At 39.7% G+C, this 17,996-nt stretch overlaps 1 protein-coding gene across 2 annotated transcripts in view; it reads left to right on the top strand.

The window, feature by feature from the left end:
- LOC106028065 (putative uncharacterized protein FLJ13197) overlaps positions 1-17,996 on the top strand; it is a 98,856-nt gene that overhangs the window by 45,659 nt on the left and 35,201 nt on the right. The window contains exons 1-2 of one of the 2 annotated variants that reach the window (XR_010044656.1): positions 9,695-12,457; positions 13,528-17,284. The exons of the other annotated variant lie outside the window; for it this stretch is intronic. The gene's annotated coding sequence lies outside the window, so the exon portion shown is untranslated. Of the gene's footprint in view, positions 1-9,694; positions 12,458-13,527; positions 17,285-17,996 lie in introns of those variants that run through there. 2 annotated transcript variants of the gene reach the window in all.

The following is a 17,996-nucleotide window of genomic DNA, read 5'->3' as shown; positions in this document are numbered from 1 at the left end:
GCAGTTGTCCTGCCACACTGTATACAGACAATTTTACCTCCCCAGTCATCCTCCCCTGCCCCCACCCAGGGCATTTAAGGTCAAACAGGCTTGAAGTACACTCCCAGTGCCAGCGCAGCCTAACCCAACCCTGCCCAGCCTCCCCCAGCCCAGCTGAGGACAGAGTTGTGGCCAAATATATGACTACAATTTAATAGCCTTGTAAATGTTCCAGCCATTTTATTTTTTAAGTAAAAAGTGTTTATCCTAAGAAAAAGTTGTAACAGTGCATAAATTATTTAAAAATGTGCATCTATTTCACTTTATAGAAGTGAAATGGATGTCATTTTTAAAGTCGTTACTTCTGTGCTTGGTGGAATTCTTGCATAAATATCTGGAGAAGTTAATAGCTTCAGCCAATTATGGACACACTTTTGAAATTGTTTGAAGAAGTCCTGTCCTTCCAGTCTCCCAATTTTTAATATTATATTAGGTTCTGTATAATCTAAAGTGTCCTTATTCTGAAAGTACTGATTTGTCATTTGAAAGAATACATTCCTCTGAACAAATACACTCCAAAGTGAACCCAATGCTAATGCACATTTTATAGGATGAAAAGACAAACAATATAATTATACTTGAATTTCAGGAACTCAAAAGTAGTAAAACAAAGTTTATACCAGAGCCCAAGGCAAGGTTTGTAAGTTAGCCATTTACACGTTCATTTTTCCGAGCTGGGTAAGTTTGTTAAAATAAGCTAGGGCTACTTCCCTGGACTAACAAGAAGGAAAATGTCAATCAGTTTTTCTTTTGTTCTTTCCAGATCCTGTTCAAGTGTACACTGAGCCAGCAGGTTCACCAGAAAGCTATTGAGCCTTTGCTGGAACACATTATGCAGGGTGGATTTCTTCTGGATTGTTGCCAAGGGTTTTTTATGCTTCTGTGGTAGGCATTTCTTGAACACTGTCATTTAGCCAAGCAAAGAAAATGTTTAAAAATTCTTGTTTATTTAAAAGCAGGTTAAATAGCAATATGATCTCAGGATAAGGCAGGGAAAAATATTTATTTCTTTAAGTGATCTGATTAGGTTATTTCAATTTTTTCCCCTTTAGACAGGTTCATATTTCCCCTGTAGTCTTGATGTACTAAAATGTCTTCTACAAAATACTCTCCAACATCTGCTTTTTTGGAATGTCATTAGATGTTTTCTGAAACTAAATTTTCACGTTGGTGACTTCTCACATGTGTGCAAATAGGACAGGAACCACTAGTAATAGTTAAGAAAATGTGGAGATGTGGAGACATACTGAAATAGAATTATTTTTCCACTTTCATTCTCCAAATTCTGCCATATCAAAACACACAAATGAACAAACTAAAGTGGACGTTTTTATACGAGCAGGCAATATTTTAAATGTATTGCAAAGTCAATTATAAATTCTAAGTTTAAATTTTGACATAAAATATATAGCACATAAATATCTCCCTAGAAATTATTCTCTAATGTAGTAGAATTTGACTACGAACCACTTCATTTTAACCAGGTTTCAATTAGTACCAAGATTTGTACCATATCTTCTCTGGTCCCTAGTATTGTGCATGGCTTCCTCTAAATTTGGCAAGGAAAAATTCAAATGGAGGAATATAAATCTTGTCTCTGCCATTAGTTAGTTGTGTGATCTTGGGAAAGTTACTTCTACCCACTTCAATGTCCTCATCTTTAAAATAGGAATAATAATACTTAATTCTTGGGGCTGCCATAAGATCAGAGATGCTGAAGAGCTATCTCAGTGGTGCATACTGTAAAGGCTTCAGAATGTATTAGTGCCACTCTGGTCTCCTCCAGGTTATTGCACCAATACAAGTTAAACTGGAGGTTAAAATAGGCAAAACTGATTTAAGTTAGGACAGTAGTGTTTTAATGTTAGGGGATTTCTGGCTGCTTCATTTTATACTTGCACTTTAAATGTACAAGTTTCTGTAAACATTCTTTAAGCAAAATAAATCTGTTTTTATTTTGTTGAAGATACAACTGATTCTGATATAAGGTTTGGCGAACCAAATCATCTGCAGAAGAATTTTGTTTTTGAAGTGCTGAGTCTGTCTTGAAAATGTTCTCAATGAGGAGTAACTACGATGCTACTTTTTTTTCTGCGCAGCATTTAAATCATCTCATAAGGAAAAAACATGGCAGTTCTCCTTTTCTGCCTAAATCCTATGGGATTTGCTGTCTCCTGTATTCAAGTTGGGGCTGCGATCTGAACTTGGCTCCCTTCAATTGAGTTTTGTTGCGTGCTTGGCACGCTCCGCTCCCGGACCTCCCATCTGTAACCCGCACCTGCAGCTCCTGGGGCTCAGAGCCGAGCTCTGTCCTTCCAGGCCACGCAGGTACCTGAGTTTCCACTCCTGGTTTCTCAGCCAGTGTGATATGCTTCAAACGCCAGGCCGTTGCAGTTACTGCAGTTTTTGCTTTGGTTTTTAAAAACAGCTCTTCCCCCACCCTTGGCACACCACCATTTCTCCAAGGCACTCATTGTGAGATGGGAAGGCTGGTGCCTGTCATTTGCATTCCAGATTAAGCTCACAGAATTTAGATTTTTTTCCCCTCCTTTGTGTGTGTGTGTGTGTGTGTGTGTGTGTGGTGTGCTGGGACACACAAAAGAGATTATAAATTGTATTTATTCTTTGGCGAAATGCACCAGTATGGATCCCAGGAGATGTTGAGTTTCCTTCATACTTATTTTGAGTTGTTTCCATAAATTGTGCATCCTATTTGTAACAGATAGAGGGAAAGTTTCACTTTGGTGGAGATGATAAGGGTGGGGAGGAAGAGTGGCACAGGAAAACTTTTTTCTGTCTTGTGCCATGAGGCTTTTAGTTCCTGGAAAGAATCTATGCAATGGTAAAGAAAATTTCCTGGTCTTCTGAGCCAAGGCATGGTGCAATGTGTGCCTGCTCGTGAGTCTCACAGCCGCTAGGTGCAGCCTGGCACGGGCAAGGCTCTGCCAGCCTCAGCTTTTGTACAGTGTACTTTTCCAAGGCGACTGTGACCTACTGCAAGTCCTAGGTCTTTGAGTAAAGAAGAAAAGAGATCTTCTTTAAAAAAGCATTCCAAAAGAGAATGTCAGGAAAAGGTGTGGCCCAAACCACACCCTCTCTTAGATGCAGGATGGGAAGGTGGAGGTGAGACATGGGATGTAATTTGAAAGGGAATTCTCAAATATTTTAAAGTATTTCTTAGGGAGATAGTACAGTGAACCAAAGGGGTGGTATAATGCTTCTTTAACACAGCAGGTTTGATGTTAAGGTTTGAAGTATTTTTAGCCTGGGTGCCCGTATTTCTTCCCCTCTTCTCTTCTGTAATGTGTGTGGGATTTTGCCTCTTCAAGATGGGTATAATAAAGAAGACCTCCAGGCAAACACATGCAGACAGCACTGGGAAGGTGTCGCACAGGTCACTAATGAACAGGTAGTGAGAATGGAGTGCTGGAGTTAAATCTTATGGAACTAGATCTCTCGAAGGGGAAATGCAAGTGAACACTACTAATAACAAGAATGCCTACATAGGATCTAACAGTTTATTATGTGCAATACTTTCTACATGGGTCATCTCATTTAAAGCTTATTTAAAAAAATCAAAGCAATTTTGTTGTCTTAAAATCAAGAGAAAATCAAAGTACAGCAAAGTGTGCTACTTGCTCACAGTTGCACAAGTAGTTAAGTTTTAGAGTCAAAATTTGAACCCCAGAATCCAGGTTCTTACTCTGTTTGTGGAAAGGATATGGCTTTATAAATTTACTGCCTCAACTACCTGAGGGTTTGGTGAGAGATCACTGGGTTTTTACTTGAGGGTTGATATATGTTTTACCCATAAATCTGATCAGAATTTGCACATTCGCCCCCTCCTTTGACAGGCATAGGGAAAAGTGAGAGTGTATAAGTAGGATTTTAGTAATTTTTATAAATTTCTTTGCTTGTGTTTGTATAGAAGCAATATGTTCCTTGAAGTTTTCTTAATTTTTCTTCTAGGGCAGGTGAAATGGTCTGGGCAGTTGTAAGTGTGAACATATGGGATGGGCAGGCAGGCTGGGAGACAGAGAGGGTGTGGTTAGGAGGCAAATGATGATTGTGCCAGTCAGAGTTCCATTGCTGTAACAAATACCTAAAATAACCAATTTACAAAGAGGAGTAAAGGTTTATTTTGATTCACAGTTTTGGAGGTTTCAGGCTGTAGTTGGATGACCCCTTTGCTTATGGAATGGCAAGATAGCACTATTGGTGTGTGTGGTGGGACAGCTCGTCACCTCATGGCCAGAAAGTAGAGAGAAAGAAGAGACCAGTGTCCTACTATCCCCTTAAAGCCAGACTCGCAGTGCCTGGAAGATTTTCCAGTAGACCCCACCTCTAAATATTCCCACCTTTTCCCTAAACTGGGGACTAAACCTTTAACATATGGGTTATTGGGAACACTCGGGTACAAACATAGGACTGATGACAGCTAATAGTCAAATGAGTACTCATACACAGTAGACTTTACTGTGTTCTTATTTCATCTTCTCAATACCCCCATGGGGCAGATAGTCATACTCTCAGTTTACAAATGAAGAAACTGAGGCTGGCTTGTTCAAGATCATAGGGCAGAAAAGAGACAGAGCCAAGATTCAGGTACAGTTCTGTCTGATTTCAGAATTGTGACCCTTAATCTCTACTTCAGTGAGTGAGACAGGAAGACCAGGGAGATGTAAAGGTTGTTGAGGTGCCATGAAGGCAGGGAAATGTCTAGGAAAAAATATTGTAAATAAATACATTTGGAAACTTGGAAGTTAATACCAAGTCCAAAGAATGAATGTACAGAGAAAAAAGTTGGGTGAGAATGGGGCCCTAAGCAGCTAAGTGTTAGTCCACGGAGGAAGCGACGATGAGAACAAGAGAGCTTTGGAATGGAGAAGGGAATGAAGACCCTAACTTTGGGCTCTATTATTTATCACGCAGCATCTCAGTTTCTGCATCTTCAAAACAGAAAAAGGTGAAAGAAAGAAAGAAAGAAAGAAAAGAAAGAAGGAAAGAAAAATGAAAAGAATGCACTTTTCCATATGATGTCACAGAATATTTTGGCATCCTCATTGGGCTACATGCTCTAGGAAATGGCAACTTCTCTTATGATTCTAATGTACAGCAGGACATGAAGGGTCTGAAACTAGCTGAAGGCAAAGGTCCTGGGGGAACAGGGCTGTGAGCCCACGTGTAAAAGGTGTGATGATTAATCCTGTGTACTTGACTGGCTCGAGAGGTACCTAGGAGATTTGTGAAACATACTTCTCTTTGCATCTGCGTGGGTCATGAGATATGACCTGCAGAGCAGTATCTAGTGCTGGACCCCTCTCTCTCTTGACCTTTCCCTTTTCTCTGCTTCCTGGCTGCCACAAGGTAAGCAGCTTTCCTGTGCTGTGATCTTCCACCATGATGTGTTATTTTTTGGGGTCGAACTGACAACCTCTCACTTGCCAGGCAGATGCTTATGCCTCTGAGCTAAATCCCCAGTTGGCTACAGACCTAAAGCAATGGAGTCAGCAGACTGTTGTCCAAAACCTCTAAAACTTTGTCTCCTTTAAGTTGTGTATATGTCACACATTTTGTCCCAGTGATGAAAAGCTAACAGACAAGGAGAGATTGCAGAGTTGTTTCTGTGGTTGGACTGGGAAGGAACCCCTGGAAGAAATAATTTCCTAAGAAAGATTCAAAATGTATGACAAGAAGAAAGAGGAACAGGAAGAGAAAACCTTTAAAGAATGTAAGTAAAGAGGCTGGTGATGGAGAAGCCCAGCCTGAGTGAATCAGTTTCCTGCCCTAGCTGTAATCCTAACAGGTTCTTTGACAGTTAGCTCGTGGCTTTACTTTCAGAGTCTCAGGTTTCTCCCCTGAAAAATGGTGAAGTTCATATGACTCCGACTGGGAATGACAATACTGCTTGTCTTACCCCAGCCCAGGGCTATATAGATTCTATTGAGAAAAGCACGACACCAAGAGGGCTGGCGTGGGGGCTGATGGGAGTAATGAGTTGTTGGTGTGCAGTAGGCAAAGGTACTTCTCCTAGGCCCTTGCATTTGTCCCAGAAAAACCGGAGTCACAAAATTAGGAAGCTGCCAAGAGCAAAGGTTTCCCCAGTGAGATGTCAGCTGTGCTGTGCAACACTGGGGCCCACTTGGGCCCTGGGGAAAAGGCTATGTTTTGTGAAGATTGAGAGAGTGTGAGCCAGCAGTGGCCAGAAGAAGAAAAGGTGACTGCCAGGGTCTGGGCTAAGGAAAGATTTTGAACAGGAAAGGGGATTCACAGGCACATGCTTGAGATGAGTTGTTTAAGGCTTTAAACCCTTGCCAAGGCAAGTAACATGAGACAAGACTTAGAAGTTACCTTAGCTATATATAGTGTGTAACATGAAAATGCCTCCCCCAGGACACTCCTGCTTTTGAGCCCACAGTGACTCTTCCGGAGGAGAATGGAGTGGGGGAAGGGATTCTACGGGGGACAGACAAAAGTGGAGAGGCTCTGGCTTTGAAGAATTTCCTCCCTTTTTCAGTGGTGCGTAACCAGAGACCAGTGTCAACAAGGAATCCTGCTTGGGAACACTTTTGTCTGTGGTTCTCCTTGGGGGCGGGACCTGCTTTTTCAGAGGCAGTGAATTGTGTTATTTCAGGTTCTCCTGAAATCAGGGTAAGCATTTTTGAGTGGATGAGTGCAAGAGGAGTGTCTAGTGTCATTCCAGGCATCTAGGAAACTCTGTCTCTTTGTAAGATCAAACTTGGCCTCATGAAATCTTACCATTAATAGAGGAGAAGAAAATATATGTGGGTTTGGATGTTCATATCACATCTGAATTTGCTATATCTAAAGAATCTATGTCAAGACTCTGAAATTAAGTTAATCTACTAAGTTCAGAGTTAGCACATACAGTGAAGTCAGTTATTTGATATCCTTGATTACACTTTTCTGGTTAAATCTATTTGTTGTGGCCTATGAAGCCATCTACTTTTGTGCTGCACAAAGGGGTAACAAGCTTAGAGCTCCCGAAGGTGAGGACTGGTTCTTAATCATTTAGGATCTACATTTCTTCTCTCCTTTCATAGGTTTATCAAAGGATCTAACGTTTATTCATGCACTTATCAAAAAAATTTCTACTAATTTCTGGAAATACAAAAATGTCTAAAACAAGTAGGCTTTTGCTCTCTCAGAATTTATAATCTGGATCAGAGGCAGACAAACCACAATATTAGTGGATTAAATACTAAAAGGGAGGTGAAATGCACTACAAGAAAAATATAGAGGAATACAGGAGGTGGAGGGCAGCATCTCTGAGGAAGAGGGATTAGAGTTGACTGATCGAGGCGGCCCCACTGTCCACTGAAGGACAGAGGAGGTGTCTGGGGAGGTTAAAGCCAAAGCAGTGGGAGGTATAACTAGAGGGAAACCTGAGAAAGAGCCTTGACTCGGGCCTAGAAGTTCACTACAAGAACCTTGAATTTCACTCTGGGTGGATGAGAAGTTTGAGGAGGGGTTTCAGAAGCGAAACAAGACCATTCTGGCTGCTGTTTTTAAATAAATCCATGAGGGCAGATATGCAATCTGAAAACAGGATGCAATCATCTAATCAAAAGATAATAGTGGTCTGGCCAAGGATTTACCAGATTCTAAACATTTGGAAGGAATTGGCATTTTCTCATGGAAAATGTGAGATTGGAACGAAGTAAAGATGAGTTAGCATCTTTGATCTGAACAGCCAGAGGGCGAGAGAGCTACCCTCGGTTACTGGTCTGGAAGCGGGGCCGATCTTCAGGAGAGGAAGAGGATGTTGGCAGAGGCACTTTTAAAAATCTGGTTTCACTCAGCTATGGAGAAGAGAATGGAAGCAACGTTCAGGTTACTACCAGTCAACTGGTGGAATATTCCAGATGAAGTAAGAGAAGGCAAGGAATGTGTATCTTTTGACTTCAGATTTCTTTGTGCAGGAGTGGGGAGAAATTTGGAGATGGCAAAATGCAGTTTGGAGAGTAGATCATTTCGTAGCTGTATCATTCAGAACTCTGATTTCCACAAGCATAACTGTATCATTTATTCTTTCATTTGTCTTCATGAATTCAGCGTTTATGGAGAGACTTAAGGTGAGCCTAGTAATTCTAATATGTGCTTCAATTCAAAGATGAATAAATTGTTTCTTCATTTTTCAGAAATTTGTAGTGTCATGGGAAGTAGATGGTAATACTATTAACTGTTTACCACTTTAAGTATACAGGGTGATACAGGAATCCAGATGAAATTTAGATACTTTTCCTAGTGTTAGTATATGAAGGAAGAATTATTTGATACCCTGTCTGGCATACTTTAGTTCTTTGTTTCTCCAGCCTCTTCACTAGAATCTCAGGTCAGAGATGATTTAAACAATGCCAGTTGGTGACAAATCAACCTCCCTTTCTTTACTCAGCATCCATACCTAGTTTCTCACTCAGTTTTGTGATCTCTCTCCTCTTGGACCGTAGTTCCCTCATTCTAAGTATCTTTTCTACTTTTATACATATTTCAGGCTCAGAGATTGCTTCAATTTTTCTTGCCCCATCATACTTCCTTTTCTCTGTATCTGTCTTGGGAGAAAGGGAAACTATCCATTCGTTAGAGCTCTTGATGATCTAATTTCACCTTATATTGTTTCCATTTTATCAGGGAGGCCCAGGGAAGTTGAGTAATTTGCCCAGATTCATAAGACTAGAGAAGATAAAAGAAGGACATTGACTTTACAGCCAATATTCAGAGTACTGACAGTTGTCAGGTTTCTTGTTTGTTTGTTTTTTAAATAAAAGAGACCAAAGAGAGCTAGCAAGCCCCTTCTCACCATGTGAGGGCCCAGTGAAATGGCACCGTGGATGAAGAAGCAGACCCTACCACACACTTCTAGCACTTCTCAGCCTTCAGAACCATGAAAAATTGTTTTGGTGATACTGGGGACTGAACTGAGGACATCAAGTATGCTACCTAAGTGTAAAAACAAAACAAAGCAATGAAAAAGGAAACCAAGCCAAAACCCAACTCAAGCCAACCAACCAACAGACAAAAACAGTACATTCCCCAAAAGCATAAAACTGAAAAGTAAGCTTCTGTTGTTTATAAATTATCCAATCCAAGGTACTTTATTATAGTAGTTTGAGTAGACTGAGACGTTGACCAATACCTTAAAGTCTCTCAGATGATATTTCTAAAACAGTCACAAAATTTTTATTCAGTTTCTCAGAAAGAAAAAAGAAAGCGTGACAAAACTACCTGGTAGTTTTATAATCCCTTCATTTTTCTTCATTAAAGGTCTTGATTTCCTTATGAACATCCAGGCCCATATGGCATTTACATTTCTTCCTCCAGGGTGTGTTGAATATAGTATTTTTTAAAGGTCAGTATGGTTATTTTTATTATTTCATTATAATTATTCAATCTTACTAATGGTACAAATTAATGGATCTCCTTGGGACACTACCATATAAGCATAGATCATATCCACCCTCCCTACCATGCTTATTTTGCTCTCTTTTCTTTCCCCAGTCCCTTTCCCCTTCTCTAATAGTCTGTCCTTTCTCTTTTTTGTTTTCATCTATGGGAGAAAACATGGAGAAATACATGTGTGTGTGTGTGTATATATATATATGTATATATATATATATAAAACTCATATCTATGGCTATGTTTCCTTGGTTTTCAGTCATATGGTCTTGTCTCCTTGCTTTTCTGGGTATTTTTTCTTTTTCTCTGTTTCTTTCTGTTTTTCTTTCTTTGTCACTTACTGTGTTCAGATATTTCTGTTTTTAAAAAAAGTTGTCTGGGGTGGCAGTCCAGCTCAGAGTTACAGCACTTGCCTAACATACACCAGGCCCTGAGTGTAATTCTCAGCATGCATGCGTGTGCATGCGCGTGTGCATACACATGCACAGAACTGTAAACATATGTGAAGTTCTCCAGAGTGGATCTATATTTGCCTGTACTGGCTAGTCCCTGAGACTTGTGTTAAGGAATTGCTTTAATCCAGCTTCATGTGCTGTGCAGCTGAATGCCTAGGGCCTTTTTTGGCTTATCATTGTTCCCAGGGCCCATCTAGAAGCAGAGACGGTGAGCAGAACAACCCTGGCTTGGTGGTGCTGGGCACTACATTTGGCCCTGCCTCATACAGACATATTTAACGGCTGTTTATTGAGCCACATGTCCTTTCAATTCCTCCTTTAAAACTGGCATGTGCTATAGGAGAAGAAGCTGGCCCCCTTGCCAGGCTCAGATCCCATGGTTTCTATCCTGCCCCAGATCCTGACCCGGTAATTTTTTCACTATCTTTCTTGTTTTCTATTACTCTGAAACAGACTTTCAGAAATGTTTTGTTTTGCTCATTGTCCTCATTGGAAAGGTAGTTCTGAATTACCTATTTTTCCATTTCCAGAGTAAGAAGTTCTATGTAATCTAGGTTTAGCCAAACATCTCCCTGAGTGGATAAATAATTTTGAAAAAATTTGCTCTTTACAAAGACTGTGTCTCAGGATTTCCCTAGTAATACAAACTTAGTTGAATGACAAGAAAGGGCAGAGATGACATTTCCCTAGCCCCTCATAGGAGTGTTTCTTCAGGTATGTTACTGCAGGAAGCCATGAACAAAATAGCTTGGCTAAAAAACTTACAAAATTATCCAGAAAATAACATTTAATACGGTTATGATTTGAATAAGTGTCTCAAAAAGCATACATTGGGAATTTACTCCTCAGTGCAACAGTGTTGGGAGGTAAAGCCTAATGGGAGGTGTTTTTGTCATAAGGTCCCACCTTTATTAATGGGTTAATGCCAGTGATAAAAGGGTTGAAAGCCATGAACTTTGTCTCTTGCTCTCTTTCAAAATGTGATTCTGGGATGCAGCAATAAGGCCCTCTGAAAATACAGCCTTCAACCTTGGGCTTCCCAGTCTCCAGAGCCGCAAGAATCTCTTTCTCTCTTTCCCTCTCTTTTTCATGCTCTCTCTCTACTCCCCTCCTTTTTCCTCTCTCTCTCTCTGTCTTTGTCTCTCTGTCTCTGTCTCTTTCTATCTCTGTCTCAGCATCTTCACAGTGAACTGTGTCACCAGCACTTTTATTTTTTTAATTTTGACCCAAGTTTTCATTAAGTTGCCCAGGCTGAGCTCAAACAAATCTCTCTTCCTTATAAACAACTCAGTCTCAAGTATTTTGTTATAGCAACAGAAAATAGACTAAGATAAATGGCATGAATAGAGCATTTCAAAAATAGGTATTTGTATAATATCCAATAATTGTGTAACTTTATGGGCAAAAATGTAGTAAATATGTCCTTTTAAAAACTCTCTGTATCTATTTAACTGTATCTGTAACCTTTTAAAAATAAGAAATAAACAGTTCTCAGAGACTTTGAAACAATTGTTACCAGTTTCTATAAACAACTAATACACATTAAGGAAGATAGAAATGTAGTGACCAGTTCTTACTGGAAACTTTAATTGAGAGATATGGTTAAAAAAACAAGTATCATACTTTAGTAGGGCTAGCCTTGTTTTTTAAATCAAGTAGCCTTGAGAGATATCTTTTCCATGTTTACAGCTATTAAAAGCAGGCATTACATATAACTGACTTTAGAATCAGACCTTTTGTTCACAAAGAATTAAAAAATGATGAACCTTTTTAATTATATAACTCATTAAAATATTTTTAATAAAAATATCAAAGATGAGGATAAAATGCTTTATTTTCCTATTTAATTACTTTATATATCTACTTAAAATACTTTAAAATTCAACTTTACCTTTTTACTTCTATATATTGTGTGTAATGTATATGCTCTATGAGTATGTATTATATATGCTTTGACAGTGACTGCTCACAAATTTTTTACTGATTAGTCCATAAAACTTGAAGGCCATTATTTGTGGCTGGTTCTTGAAGATTGCCTTCTAGACTTTACCATTTTAGATAAGAAGGTTTCTACCTACCACCCTTAGCTCTGCTTTCCTACTGCCCCGTTTATTGAGTTCATAGTATTTATAAAGGATTAGAATCATATGTTCATTTATTTATCTTTACTATATTATACAATCCTTGAGAGCAAGTATTATGTTTGTTTTATTTGCTAGCAATACAAAGAATACAGTAGAGGTGATACAATATTACTTCTAAGATCAGGTTATAAAAGTCACTATTGCCTCTAATTTGGTCACTGGCTTTTATATTTTCTGCTACCATGTGCTCTGAAGGAGACCATTTGCCTTGTTGTGAGTCATGTCTGTGAAGAAGACTACATGTCAGAAATCTGGAGCCTCTAGCTAGCAGCTATACAAGTAGGCCTGGAAGCAGACTCTCTAGACAATCAGAGATCTACAGCTTAACACCCACCTCCTGGGACAAAACCCATAAAATTAAGCTACTCCTAGATCCCTGGCAACTATCAGCAACTATATCAGGTAAAACATATTTGTTGTTTTAAGTTGTTTAGTTGGAAGCCATTTGTTACTCAGCAGCAGATAACTAATACACTTGAGTGTGAATACCAATGTTGCCCTTTGTTAATCACATGTACATACAGCTTCATCTGTGGAAATCAGTCTCCTTTTCTCAAAATGCACTGTTATTGAAGCATAGTCCATGATACATAGTAGTTTTTAATAAATATTTTAATTTTTATAATACTTCTTATTCAGAAAGCGAACATTTAAGAACATAGGAAGGTATAGAGCAGCTATAAAGAAACACAAAACTCAAAAGAAATAGCTATGTCCACCCAGTAAGTATGGGTGCATATCATTGTGTCCTAGCTACCTAGAACTTAAGAGCTCCATAGATTCACAGCTCACGTAGTGAATAAAAGTTGTCAGAACTATGTACAGTTTATTTTCATTCTTTTAGGTGGATTTTACACTAATATATGTAATACACATTTCCTTGTTGGCCTTCATACTGTGTTTGTACCTAAGATGGTTTCAGCATTCTGGAAAATCTCTTTGTAGAACAGTAATTCCCCAACTTTACCCATGCATCGGAATCTGCTGGAGAGCTTGTGAAATGCTCATTGCTGGAACCCACTCTAAAGGTTTTAACTCAGCAGTTCCATGGTGGTCCCTGAGCCTCTGCTTTTCCTGTGATTTGGTATTAGAGATCAAACAGCCAGGGGCTTTACAATAAACTAAATTCCCAGCTCTTTTTATTATTTTAATATTAATATTTAAATATTTAATATTTAAAAATATTTTATTTTTATTCAATATTTTTATTTTGAGGTAGGGGCTCACTAAGACATTCTCACTAAGAATTCAGCCTAGGCTGAACTCAAACTTGCAATCCTCTTGATTTAGTCTCCTCTCTCCCATCCGATCCCCCCCACGCCCCCTCTCCCACTTGTTCCAGCTGGTAAGATGCTGCCTGGACTGCAGAGCAGAAGAAAGGGCTTTGCCCTCTTCCTTGCTCCCGTGGTGTCTTTTACACCCTTGTTTGCTTCATAAGGAGACAGCATGATGACTTCGGTGATGTTTTCCAGAAAGGTGCTACCTGAGTCATTTTCTCCTGCATCTGGAATGCTCCTTCCTTTCATAAGTGATTTTCTTCAGATTGGCTGGTATATCTGAAGTTTGTCCCCAGTTCCAGAAAGGAAAAGGAAGAAAGATACCAGTTAGATGTCAGGTGGGTTCTGTCTCTGTTCATTTCCCACCAGCTGCCTCCACCTGCCTGAGATACAGAGACGCATTCCAGCTGTGAGGCCACACAAACTTTAAACAAAGAAGCCAACCTGGGCTCTTAGATATTTTAAAGTTGTATGGTTTTCTTACCAGTGTTTGGCTCATTAGCTCTGGAGCAGCTGTGCCGATGCAGGTATAGACAAGGCATGGCCAGTCTCTGTGCGCACTGTTGCTGGTGGTCTGAGCCTACTCACCCTCACCTTCCACAGCTCTGCCTCGGAGCCTAGTCTTGGGAGGTTAGCATTCTTGCAGTAATTTCAAGCTGCTGCCATGAGCTGTGGGCAAAACAACAGGACTTTCTCTAGCGAATTCAGGGCTGAGTCACACCACTGCCTTTGACTGCTGTTTGCATGGCTTTGGGGGAGCATTTTTCCCAAATAAGGAGACTGGGGAGTCTTCTTGATTGGGATGTTCTTCTGCAGCACTAGAGTTGGAAGTGTTTACACAGATAATTTCATATTGTACATATCCTTTAGGTGAAACGCTAAACATTCCCACTATATTGATTTCCTTAAATCTGCACTTTATCCTATTGAAGAGAGTTAGAGACCCTGATGCTTAGTAAGTGACTTTGGAATTGCTTATACACCTTGTGCCAGGAACATAGTGAAGAGAGATTTGACAAGAAGCAGAGGTGGTGGGTGGAGGCTTTGACAGCTCCCAGAGAACCTGCCTTGGGGCTTCAGTTCGGATAGCTCATTCTCCTCTACAGCTTTCCTGTGTTTGTGTGGAATTAGGCTCAGCAAATTGTTACTTACCTCCACTGGACACTATTCCCAATTAGATGCAGGGGACACCAAAACTAACAGCATTCTGTCCTTGCCCTCAAGAAGCTCAGAGCTTTGTTGGGACGGGGACTGGTTGTGGTGATATCAAGATGCCTACCAATATTTCCTACTCCTTCCCTTGAACTCAAGCAGTTCTTGCTTCTAGCTTTGACTAATGAAATGTATTAGAAGCAATGTTATATAACTGTTACCTTATAAGAGCCTGACTTCTAAGAAGAGACCGCTATGATGTGAGGAAGCCCAATCCAGCCATGTCAGATACATTTTTTACTCACAGCATTGTGAACAAATACAACGGCTGTTGTTGAAGTAGCCTGGTATATAGGAGTAGATAGTAAAATAAACACATATTTTCTTGGGTAATGATGGAGCCATGCATAGGATGCTGTAGGAACATAGAAAGATATCCAAGCCAGGCTGTGGCAATGAAAATATGACCATAGAATGCTTCCAAAGAAGGTATGCTTATGTAGAACATCCTCTGTAAAGGCCTAAATTTGAGCCAGGCTTAGGGGAGGGTGATGCCACCTAGGTACAGGGGAATAGAGCATAAATGTATGGAGGTGAAGAGCAGCATGGTACATATGCAACAAATCCTCAAGAAGATGTAAGGCAGGGAGTCAAAGAGAAATTTGCAGAGGTGTTTATAACAATAGTAATAGTAGTGATAGGTAAGTTTTATTGAACACTTACTAACAGATAATTGACATAGGGTTTTATATAATTTAACCATTTAATTCTGTATCTTTTTACATTAGAAGAAAATGAGGAACAAAAAGAGATGCAGTAACTTGCTCAACAGTAGCCACAAGGGCAGAATAGAGATTTGAGACCAAGCAAACTCTTGAAGATTTTTGTCTCCTTCCTTAAAGATGCTGGAATTTGTTCTATAGGTGATGAAGGGTGACCCAATGGTTTTAAATAATAGAGTAATATGGGCACATCAAAATGTGCTAAAGATTGTAACTTTCCTGTTGCCTTTGCAGTAAAACCTTGGTTTGTGAGCTTAATTCATTCACTTGTATGTCAAGCATTTTTATATCAATGTGCATTTCTCTATGAGAAATAATGGAAACTCAGATGATTCATCCCACAATCCAAAAATATTCATATAAAATGACTATAATACTGTAATATGATATGAAATGTAAAGAAAATATGAAATGTAAAGAGAAATAAACAAATTAACTTGCACTTTCCTTTGAAAACTTTTGTATCTGGTGTGAGGGAGACAAGGGGGAGTGATTATGGTGCCGGACAACTTTAACTCTAATAGAATCACTGCCATACGTCGACTCAATGGAATCTTTTCTTCTCATACAACTTTAACAAGGAACCTACCCAGTGACACTTGCTTTTGCCTCCTTTTGAGGATTTTGGGGAAATGTGACTGTGTTAGTAACTTTTTTCTCATTGCTGAGACAAAATACCCGACACCCAAAGTTAAAGAGGAAACATTTATTTAGCTCACAGTTGGTAGAGGTTTAGTCCATAGTCATCTGGCTCCAAGGCAGGGTGGTATGGCAGAGGAAAAATAATTCACAGTGGACAGAAGGTAGTATAACAAGTAAGAGACCTTAGCAATTTTTTTTCTGTCCCTTCAAAACTCTTATCTAGGTTACCAGGATTAGGACAATACTAAACCAATCAGTAGACTGATTTAGTAATCACACACCCTTAATCCTAGTATTGCGCTACAAATCAATCATGTACTCTAGATCCAGCCATCTCTGAAAAAGCCCCACCTATGACCCCATGAGGCTCTGGAGGGACATCTAAACACAAACCATAACAGTGACATTACATTGCCTTAAACAGATTAATCACTCACACTGCTACAGCCTTACTCAGCTGGTGCTTTTCTACAAAATTTTACAGTTTCCCACATTTTACACATCTCCCTAATTGCATTTGAAGTCAGGGATTCATCCAGCTTTTTCTTCTCCTCTTCTAGAGTTTGGATCTCCTCCATAACCTCCTGCTGATGGGAGACCCACAATCCTGCAGCCAGAGAGAGAACCACCATTGGCTCAGTTGTGATCCTGTGATGTTTAGTGTCATGTACTACTCGTATTACAAGAAATTGCTAATTTATTAAGTTAAAATTTATTAGAAAAGTCTGCGCATCTTGCAAAACACTTGGGGAACAAATTAGTTGTAATCAAAGGTTTTACTGTGTTCTCAATGCCTGTTGTCTGTTTCTCCGTAGTGAGTAGCAGGGTACTCCTCATAATGAGCAGTGCCAGTGAGCTTATCTTTGAGGAATATAGGGAAGCAGGAAGATACAGGGGTCATGTGATGCTTTATAGCTGCTGATGGAGGCAAAAGGAAGGACAGAAAGCCCAGGGAGAGAATGTGTGTTAGCCACCAAGGAGAGGAATGTGGGGCCACACCCTTGGCCTCGAGAAGAATGAGAGAAGTAGACAATTGGAGCCAGCTTGTTCTAAGATCTTTTAAACCAAGAAACAGATAGGCAGTTTGCTTTTCTCCCTTTCCTCTTCCCATGGCCTTTCAGGTAATTTGCATCAAAATATTAAAACAACTCTTGGGTTCCTGAGAGCAATTAGCAGAGAAGACAGCATGCCACAAAAATCTGGAACCACTCATCTGACCATAGCCTTTGCTTTCTGAAGGGGCTCTTATGGGCGAACTATGGAACAGCTGTTCCTGAATATATCACGCCCCTACTCTCTCTGTCCCTTGCTCTGAGAAGACCTAGTGGAGTTGAGTCTGTGTGCAGACTTTCACATGCTCACTGGAGCAGCTTTTTGTGAGTAGGGGAAAAGGATTTGGCTTAGGGTAGAAGCCAAGGGATTTAGCCTCAGACTTAGTTTGGCTGATGCTTGTTTTGTATGATAAGGGCAGATGTCTATAATTTTCTGGGCATAGGATTCTTGTCTGTAATAGGAGGCTATTACATGAAGGTTAATTCACAAATACAACTGTAGCTAAGATCTACTGAGTAGGTACTAAAAGCCTGACATTACTAAACAAATTTTCTTTCTTTCTTTCTTTCTTTATTTCTTTCTTTCTTTCCTCTTTCTTTTTGAGACAGGGTCTCCCTATGTAGTTCAGGCTGGCCTTGAACTCACATGTAGTCCAGGCTGGCTTTGAACTTGCAGTGATCCTTTCTTTGGGGGTACTGGTAATCAAACTCAGGACAGTGGCGCTTGCGAGGCAGGCACTGTGCTGCTGAACTAAATCCCTGTCCCTTTTCAGAGATCCTCTTGCCTCAACCTCTCAAGTGCTGGGATTACAGGTGTGAGCCACCATGCTTGGTGATAAGCATTTTAGATATATTTTATTTATTTAATTTTCACAATAACTTAAGATTAATGAAGCTCACTGAAACCTTTTTCTTTTTATTTATCCTTATATTAAGTATAAATCTTCATTATTTCCTTGCTGATTCAAAACGAACTTTGTCTAATGATCTTGAAAGTAATTGAAATAATCAGAACGTTGTCTCATTTGAGAGTTCT

Source organism: Cavia porcellus, unplaced genomic scaffold (genome assembly GCF_034190915.1).
Source record: "Cavia porcellus strain 051 isolate PalLab524CR breed Dunkin Hartley unplaced genomic scaffold, mCavPor4.1 scaffold_30, whole genome shotgun sequence".
In the NCBI taxonomy this organism is placed as follows: Eukaryota; Metazoa; Chordata; class Mammalia; order Rodentia; family Caviidae; genus Cavia; species Cavia porcellus.
Note: the sequence above shows the minus strand (reverse complement) of the source record. Positions and strands in the feature narration are given on the sequence as shown.